This window comes from Podarcis liolepis (assembly GCF_965112155.1).
Source record: "Podarcis liolepis genome assembly, chromosome: 12".
Classification (NCBI taxonomy): domain Eukaryota; kingdom Metazoa; phylum Chordata; class Lepidosauria; order Squamata; family Lacertidae; genus Podarcis; species Podarcis liolepis.
This window is the reverse complement of record NC_139563.1, coordinates 51,836,938-51,847,356: the sequence shown is the minus strand read 5'-3', so window position 1 is coordinate 51,847,356 and position 10,419 is coordinate 51,836,938.

Genomic DNA, 10,419 nt, shown 5'->3' with positions numbered 1-10,419 from the left:
GCTCCCACAGTCCATATCTGTTCTGCCTCTATTCTTATAAAATACAGTGTTTACTCCAAAACCAGCTTCAATCTGAATTGAGAAAAAGGGAATCCTCGCTGTGTTTTAAGCTGGGAATGTGTACACAGCTTTAGTCGTACCTAGAGTAGACCCGCTGAAACAAATGTGCCTTAAACCTCACTGATTTCAGTGGGTCTACTCTGAGCGTGACTAGCCTGGAAAAGAGGAGGCTGAGATGAGATATGATAGCCAACTTCAAATATTTCAAGGGCTGTCACATGGAAGAGGAAACAAGCTTGTTTTCTCCTGCTCTGGAGGGTAGGACTCGAACCCAAGGCTTCAAGTTGCAAGAGAGGAGATTCTAACTAAATCTCAGGGGGGGAAACTTTCTGACAGTAAGATCTGTCCGACAGTGGAACTGACTCCCTTGGGAGATTGTGGGCTCTCCTTCCTTGAATGGCCACCTGTCATGGATGCTTTGGCTGAGATTCCTGCAATGCAGGGGGTTGGACTAGATCATAGAATCATAGAATCATAGAGTTGGAAGAGACCACAAGGGCCATCGAGTCCAACCCCCTGCCAAGCAGGAAACACCATCAGAGCACTCCTGACATATGGTTGTCAAGCCTCTGCTTAAAGACCTCCAAAGGAGGAGACTCCACCACACTCCTTGGCAGCAAATTCCACTGTCAAACAGCTCTTACTGTAAGGAAGTTCTTCCTAATGTTTAGGTGGAATCTTCTTTCTTGTAGTTTGGATCCATTGCTCCGTGTCCGCTTCTCTGGAGCAGCAGAAAACAACCTTTCTCCCTCCTCTATGTGACATCCTTTTATATATTTGAACATGGCTATCATATCACCCCTTAACCTCCTCTTCTCCAGGCTAGGCATGCCCAGCTCCCTTAGCCGTTCCTCATAAGGCATCGTTTCCAGGCCTTTGACCATTTTGGTTGCCCTCCTCTGGACACGTTCCAGTTTGTCAGTGTCCTTCTTGAACTGTGGTGCCCAGAACTGGACACAGTACTCCAGGTGAGGTCTGACCAGAGCAGATGACCTTTGGAACCCCTTCCAACTCTACAATTCTATCAAAATTAAAATCCTAATCCCACTTATCTTGGAGTAGCTCCCATTGAGTTCATTGGGATGTACGTCTGAGGAGACAGGGCTAGAATTGCATTCTAAGCCTGAATTTTTGACATGCAGTTTATTCACCCTTTTGCTTATCAGCCAAAATAACAAGGAGACGAAGACTTCAGAGAAGCCGGAAGTGGTGAGGAACAGTGTGTGCGTGCTTGTGCGCACAAGTCTGGGTGGGGGAGAGTCATTCTGCGGTAAGTGGAATGCTGATGTTTTTAAACTGCAAAGCATCTGTTTTGATAATAAAAAAGGACCATGTCTTAAATAGCATATCTGCTTCCTTTTCGTTCTCCCTTTCTTTTTGGCCTGTAAAGTATATCTGGATCTATGATTCTAAATACATGCAAATATAGCTGAAAACAATAGGATTTAAAACACGTACAGAATCAGGACCAACACATTTAACTGACAAAAGAATATCTGGAAATACACCTCTCTCAAATTCTATCTTCCTCAACAAAAGACTAGGAAACAAATTATGTGTTCATGCATTCATGCATACATTTGGTTTCTTCTTAAAGGAGCACAGGATGGCAAGCAACCAAACAGCAAAGCAATGCATTTTTTTCAACAATAAAAAATGACAACAGTTGAAAACATTTAAAACAACCACTTATCCTCACAGCTAATTACTTCAAAGTTGCTAGGAACAGCATATTTCAGCTATCTAATGGCCGGGTGAACAGGAGAGTTAATAATGTGGGAGATCTTTCCATAAATGAGGAGTCACTACCAAGAAGACTCTGTCATGAGTCAATGTCAACTGGGCAGCAGCACCGGCAGGGCTTCCCCTGCTGAGTTTAAAACAGAGCAACAGGAGCACACCAGAGTATAATCTCACTTTATAAATTATAAAACACCCCCACTGTTCCATATCTATTTATAAATATATTCATCATTCATCTTTACTGCCCACTTCATCCAGCTGATGACTAGAATAGAATAGAATCTCAGAAATATAGACCTGGAAGTGACCTTCTTTGTCGCCTAGTCCAAGCTCCTCTACTGTACAATGCAATGTGCAACCAACCAACAAGCCTTCCATCCTCTGCTTAAATATCTCCAGCACTATCCTGAAGTAACCTGGTTGGATCTTCTTCTTAGGATGTTCCTCCTACCATTTAGCCAGAATCTGCTTCTCTGCATCTCTGGAAGATGGAGCAAGCTTGTTTTCTCCTGCTCCGGAGGGTAGGACTCGAATCAGTGGCTTCAAGTTACAAGAAAGGAGATTCCAACTAAACCTCAGGAAGAACTTTCTGATGGTAAGAGCAGCGGGATGGTCTCCCTCAGGCAGTTGTGGACTCTCTTTCCTTGGAGAGATTTCTTAGCTGAGATTCCTGTGTTGCAAGGGGTGGAACTAGCTGTCCCTTGGAATCCCTTCCAATTCTACAATGCTATGATTCTGTGATCTTCCACCCCCTGGTTCTCACCAGGTCTCTGAAGCAATAGAGAACGCAGCAGCACAGAAAGCTGCCTTATATGGAGTCATCTAACTCAGATTGTCTACACTGGCAGCAGCTTCTCTCTGAAACCTTCCACACGCAAGGCAGATGCTCTACCTTCCAAATACAGCGGCACCTCATGTTACGTACTGTCCCCCTTACGAATGCTGCTGGTTATGCACTCCTCTAACCCGGAAGTAGATGCCCCTCGTTGCGACCTTTGGCCCAGCATGCAAGCGGAACTCGTGCTCCAATGGCATGATAGCAGCAGGAGGCGCCATTAGAGAAAGCCCGCCTCATGTTACGAGCGGTTTCCTGTTACGTACGGACCTCTGGAACGGATTAAGTACGTAACATGAGGTATCACTGTAAGTCTGCTTCATTTTCTGCATGACAGCTTTTTAAATATTCAAAGATAGCTACAGTGGTACCTTGGGTTACATACGCTTCAGGATACAGACTCCGCTAACCCTGAAATAGTGCTTCAGGTTAAGAACTTTGCTTCAGGATAAGAACAGAAATTGTGCTCCGGCGGCACGGCAGCAGCAGGAGGCCCCATTAGCTAAAGTGGTGCTTCAGTTTAAGAACAGTTTCAGGTTAAGAACAGACCTCTGGAACGAATTAAGTACTTAACCCGGGGTACCACTGTATTGCATCTCCCTTTAATCTTTCCTTATATCTAGCCACTGTTTCAACTATTGGCCATAAGACTTTGTCCCCATCCTCAGAACAACTTTTGAACTGGCTGCTGTAAATATCTGCCTTAAATATCTACAACGGGCAATGCTCAACACTATGAAATGCTTCCATCTGTAGATTCCCCAGTCTCATGTTGGACTTAAAGATTCAGCTATAGCTTGAATCAAAAACTGGCAACCCTGGCTCTGAAAATACAGGCCATAAATCAACTGTTGTCGAGGCTCACCAATGAACACGATTGCGATCCTTTAGGATTTGGACATTTACCCTCAGTTGAAGTTTGTTTTTTAACCACCCAGTAGATTTGGAAAAAGATGAAGAAAACTTGTCAGGCATTTTAACTGTCACTCTAGGTGAGCAGGGATGGAGAAGCTGGAGAGGTCTTCCAGATGTTGTTGGACAGTGCTAGGCTGATGGGAGTTGGCATCTAACAGAATTTGGAAGGTCCCCAGGTTCTCCGCTCCTGCCCTCAAGTCTTATCAGTTATGTCAGTAATTGACAGAATGCGTGACTCAGCTTCATTACATCATTGTCATCAGAAATTAACAAGCTGGAGACAAAAGATTCTTGTCTAGCCTTCTCCCACACAAGATTCAATTCTGTTCTGTTTTTGAAGTGCAAAAGGTTGTTTTTTTTAGAAATAAATAAGTGGAGGACTAGTCAAATACACAATCTCCTGACAAATCTGAGTAGATGCCGCTGCTGTGAGTGCTGGAAGAAAGACCTGCGCCCTACTGCAAGGCCCATTTCCACCTGACCTAGGGGGCAGAGCCCACACTCACCCTGAACATCTAAAAAGCTCCTGGGAGGCCACTGGGACATTGCTGGAACAACTCTGGGGTTGGGGCAACTGGCTAAAATGTTTTAAAATGTTTTAAATGGTTCAAATTTTGGTTCCTCTGTTTCATTTTTGTTGGGTTGGTGTTGGTTAAGTGTTTAGTTATGGTTGGCGTTTATTTTAATTTGGGTATAACAGTAAACTGATTGCTATTGTTATTATTGTTGGTTTTTATTGATTCATTGGTTTATTCGTTGCTTGTTTAGGATATCTTGTTTTTTAATGTTTGATGTTTTGTTGTGTTTTATATGTTGTAAGGTGCAGGTGGCACTGTGGGTTAAACCACAGAGCCTAGAACTTGCTGATCAGAAGGTTGGCAATTCGAATCCCCGCGACGGGCTGAGTTCCCGTTGCTCGGTCCCTGCTCCTGCCCACCTAGCAGTTCAAAAGCACATCAAAGTGCAAGTAGATAAATAGGTACCACTCTGGCGGGAAGGTAAACGGCGTTTTCGTGCGCTGCTCTGGTTCACCAGAAGCGGCTTAGTCATGCTGGCCACATGACCCGGAAGCTGTAAGCCGGCTTCCTCGGCCAATAAAGCGAGATGAGCGCCGCAACCCTAGAGTCGGCCACGACTGGACCTAATGGTCAAAGGCCCCTTTACCTTTATATGTTGTAAGCAGCCTAGTATGACTGGGGAAACCCAGCCAGACGGGCAGGATATAAATTAAAAAATATTATTATTGCATATTATAGATGGCCTGGGTCTGAGGTATCCAAATGGAGGCCCTCTCCCATCTTAAACTGCCAACATAATGAGATCATATAAGGGGACTGTCTCCAAATGGCCCTACCAATGCTGGGTGGTGATGCTCATCTGTCCTCCGAAAGGTGGAGTTGCTGCTACTTACCAGGATGGACAAGATGGCGGGGAACTCAGCGCTGTACAAACACACCAGCAGAAGGACTGGGTCTGCCAGTGCACTTGCACAGCGCTGACCTCTCAGCTGTCCTGCTCCTCCCACTCAACTTGGTTACTGGGAAGCTTCTTGTGTACACAGAATGTCTCTCCCGGTTCTCAAATCTGTAAAGAACAATATACAGTACTGCCTACTGGCATGGAGGGAGAATGGATATAATTTGGATTAAATCGGCAGGAAAGGGCAAACAACTGTCTTCTGAACATGGAAGCTGTGCAGCAGCTCCTCGGTTAACTGAGGAGAGCTTTGAGTCATTTTATTCTCTCACTAAAACAATTGATTTTCCAGCAAGATCCATGTGATTCCACCCCCCACGGACTCCCAAATTTGTTCTAATCATATTTTCAAAATGTGATGTATAGCTAAATGTCTGTTATTGTGGTCTAGGAGTGCTTTAACGGTGGCAGGAACATTAAATCAATGCTCCTAAAGAAAAGGATTACAAGCTCAAAAATATTAGACCGCAGACACTACATACAGAATATTTCGAATCTTTACTGTCACTGACCTTTAAAGAGAACTGGCAGTGTCAATCTAAACAACACAGTACCCCCTTTTAAAATGCTACATTTCTTTTTTAAAAAATAAAATGAACTTGAGAGAGTCCTTTTCATGTTGCTACATTTATAAAACAGATATTGACTTTTTGGGTGGAAGGAAAAATTCAAGCATGACCAGTTTCAGCTTTGCTGTCACATATTCTAAGGCACAGTTTTGACCCATTTAGACATACTATAGCAAAAGTTCTATCCAAATACTTCTGGGAGTTCCTGAGTAGAGCAGATCCCAGTAGGCAGGTCTGAGGGAATCTCAGGTTTAGCAGAAGCACAATAAATATTTGAGGGCAACACCTGAGAGAGCCCCCCCCCCATAAAAAAACCCAGTGAGGGCATAGAGTAGATAGACGCTTGGGTGGGGAGGAATTAAATGAAGTGGCTGAACAGAGAGAGAGCTCCATACTGCAACATTCTGTTGGTGTTCTCATTTGTTCCTCGCTAATTATCAAAACCTGCATTATTGAATTGTTCAGGGAAGCTAACACTTCTTTCCAGTGGCATAGCGTGGGCTGTCAGCACCCGGGGCAAGGCAAGTAATTTGCGCCCCCTAACCCGTGGATTTGCGCCCCCTAACCCTAACCCCCAGATGTTGCGCCCGGTGCTGCCGGCCCCCCCTGCACCCCCCACGCTACGCCACTGCTTCTTTCACCTGCTTAATCTTGTTTCACTGCCGCTCTTTACCACGTCTTTTCAGAAACAGGCAATTTAATTCTGCCAGATAGCTGCCAGTTGGGTTCCGGGCTAAATTCAAGGTACTGGTTTGGGTGCATAAAGCCCTATACATCTCAGGACCAGGATGCCTGAAAGATAGTCTCATCTCTTATATACCAAATAAATCTCCGAGGGTCTTCTGCAGGTACCATCTTATCAGGAAGCCCAATCCACATAATGAAGGAATCTTCCTTCCCTTCCCTTCCCTTCCCTTCCCTTCCCTTCCCTTGAATATTATTATTGTATATTGAATATTATTGAATATTATTGGACAGGCTCCATCTCTGTTGTCTTCTTAGCATCTACTGAAGGCCTTCCTCCGTCAACAGACTTTTTAAGCTGAGATCTTTCCCAATCTGCATCTACATTGGATTTGTTTTAAAGAAGTTTGTATTACGTTATCACTTGCTGTTTGCCATCATTTGCTCCTCCAGGAGGAAGGGCATGATAAATGGAATTAATTAATTCAGTGGGGTTTACTCCCAAGTAAATGGGGTTAGGATTGCAGACTCAATCTATTAGGGAAACGTAGAATTTCCGGTTGCCTCCAAGCATTCAAGAATTGAAATGCACTGCAGTGATCTGTGAAGGTACTATACTTAAATAATAAATCTCATTGGAATGCAGAGCAACTAGTGCTTATTCCTCACCTAATAGAAAAACCATCGCTCATGAGGAATGATCTATATTAAAAAAAGGTTGCATTCAACATGGAGCCAACAGAAAGGAGGAACTATTCTGTGTCTTTCATTCTGCCCTATTGATCGATCAAGCCTAAATGCTTCCTGCGACTGAGAGACGTCCAACACAGTATAAATAATAAATGGTCCAGAGATTTATACAAAGATCATATTTTTAACGAAAATATTCGTCCTGCAGGTGCTGTTGGGAGTAGGAAACTTTCTAAAGGTAGCACAAGAAGAAAAGAACCACTTTCCAGTTGTTCAAAAATAAAATTAATTTGAGGGAATTAGTTTTCATTGTTCAAATGAGTAACAGCAATTACCTGATTTAACATATCCACCCATGAGCCCTTTGTCTGTGTCGGAAAGAAAAGCAGCTAACTTAAACATAAAACTTAGCAACTGCCATAGTCTTTCTATAGAGAGAGAGAGAGAGAGACAGACAGACAGACAGACTTCATTGTATGTTCATTAAGAATTATTCCCCTTCCACATCTGCAAGGCCTTTAGTCTCAAAGGAAAGAAGCATAGAAATCAGACCTGGCCTTGAACAAACATGCTCTAGACATCTCCAGGTTGGATTAATGCATTGCACGTTGGGTAGAATTTCCCCCAGAAGACAGTCTGCAAACTCCACCTGGTTCAGAATTCTGCCTCTAGAGTTCTCTCAGAGGTCAGCAGGGTAGACCACATTATGGCAATTTTCTACCAGCTTTGTTGGCTGCTAATATGCTTCTGCTCTGAGGTCAATATTCTGACTATAGCCTTTAAGCCGCTAAAATCTGGGATCAGGGTACCTCAGGAACGTCTTCCTCCCATATGAAAACTCTATGAAAACTCTGCTCAGCAAGTTGCAAAACTGCTGCAGTTGACAAAAAGCGGACCTAGCCAGCTCTCTGAGCCACCAGATTCTAGTGAGAGGCAGCTGAGGGTGTCTGCTGGGTTGACAAACCATGATTGCTACTGGGACCAGAAATCAAGACACAAGGGATGGGTTGAACTAGGGACACAATTTTATGTAAACTACAGTGGTACCTCGGGTTAAGGACTTAATTCGTTCTGGAGGTCCGTTCTTAACCTGAAACTGTTCTTAACCTGAATACCACTTTAACTAATGGGGCCTCCTGCTGCCACTGCACCACCGGAGCACAATTTCTGTTCTCATCCTGAAGCAAAGTTCTTAACCCGAGGTACTATTTCTGGGTTAGCAGAGTCTGGAACCTGAAGCATATGTAACCCGAGGTACCACTGTATATCTGAAGGGGGAACAAGAAGACCCAGAACCTCACTTAGCATCTACCTTGGGTGAGCCAAACCTTGCCCTTTCCAAGGGTCATGACAAGGCATGTCCCCAAAGCCTGGACCCCATCTTATGATCTACAAAATCATAGAGAGGCTATCCTGCTCCACCCTCACCAGTGCTTCCCAACTCTGGGCAGATGCCACAGGTGAGCCTCAGGAACACTCCTTATCCTATCTAAGACCTACAACACAGAGCAGCTGGTCTCTGGAAATGCCCTTCACTTTCAAATGTGCCTAAGGCTGTTCACCTTGCCTCAGGGCCAGCCCACCCATGAGGCAGACTGAAGCAGTCACCTTAGGCAGCAGACGTCCGTGGGGCTGTTCCCCTGTGGGCGCCACCCAACTGCAGAGGCTGCAGCTTCCAGCAAGATCTCGTGAGAGTGCCACAAGTTCTTGTGGGATCTCACCAGAAGCCATCTTCGTGTGACCCCAGTAAGTGAGGCTTCGTGGGGGGGGGGGGCTCAGGCAGTGAAACAGGACCAGCCTTAACCTTTCCTTCGCTACCTTGACCCTGCAACAAAATTGGCAAGTTTAACAGCATCATCTCCTAAACACCAACGCCCCCTGAATCCAGAACAGAGTAGGTGAAAAAACCAGCTTGCCAGAATTCCTATTCTGCTCCAAAGCGATGAGCAAACCCAAACTAGAGGGTGCGATTGGTGGGTGTAAGAAATGGCCCCAAGAGGCCCCGGGAGTTTAGCCAAGGCTTATCCCAGCCGGCCACAGCAACACTTCCAGACACAGCAGGAGCTGACTTCTACTGCTGTGTCCTCAGCTCTCTGGAAGCCTATTAGAACACCATTAAAAAGCCAATAGCTTTATAGGTCAGCAGTGAACGCTCCTGCTTTCAGCCTGAGAGGTCACTAGTTCAGTTTCATCTCCTAGCATAGCCATGGGATTTACCCACGGATATGAGCACATTGATTTTCCCAATGGAGCAGCTGTAGAATTACTGGGCATACATGAGTTCTTATTGCAGCCGAAATGACCCAGCTGAAATTTATTAGAACTTGACCACACACACACACACCCTGTTAAAAAAATATCACTTAGTAGCCCTAACACTGAGGGAAGCATGTATGTGGGAACAGGCCCACAGTGGAAATGCCAGTAGGATGTAGGGGGGGGGGGAATCAAGTGGTAAATCACCAAGGTGACTAATTAGCTTTAAAGCACTCAAGCTGATTTCCTGCTCTGCGGATGGCACAATTTCAAGGACGTTCATGAGTCGGCGAAACAAGGACGTGGGCTTTAAGCTTACCCAATTTGCCCTAGATTATGAGTGGAACATTTTATATGGGACAGCTTCCTTTTTTTTCCCTTTCCTTTTTTAAATGACAAAGTGTTTGCTAAAAACAGGAATTGTCCCCACTGAACAGGGATGGCTGACATCTCTGCGTGAAATTGCTTCAGCACTGAAATTTTAAAATAGTAACAGGTTTGTGTGCCGGGCTTTTCCCTAATGCGTAGACATCCATACAAATGAAAACAGCAACCTGCTCTTAGTGCCATTTTGACAATGCTGGCTCAGTTTAGAATCATCGCTCCAAATGGAGCATTGTAGATCTCTTTGGTGATCACTTGTAGCCAAGTAAGATTGTCTTCCATTAAAGCGGTCTTTATAGATCATCTAGGTCACATCCACACCATAGATTTAAAGCACCCTTTTACCAGTTTAATTGCCATGGTTACCCACCACCACCCAAAAGGAAGAGGAAGAGAGAATCCTGGGAACTGTGGTTTATTAAGCATGTTGATGCTTGTTAGGAGACCCACTCATGGAGCTACAATTCCCAGCACCCTTAAGTAAACTATGTTTCTCAGGATCCTTTGACTGTTAAAGAGTGCTTAAAATGTATGGCACGGCTGTTGAGTTAGGCCAAGTGATTTTAAGGCACCTTCCCCTAAGTGCTGTTGGTGTAGTTGACCTTGCGTCCCGACCTAACAACTTGCTTACTGGTACAGCAGCAGTCAAGATCTGGGCTTCAAATACTATTTTGAAACAGGTGAGTTATACTGTATATACAGGCAGGATGGGAATGAGGGGAGGGAGGAAATGTTGGACACCCCGTGAATAATTATAACCGGGAGTTCAGTTTATCCCATGAAATATTCAGGAGTTACTTTGAGGGA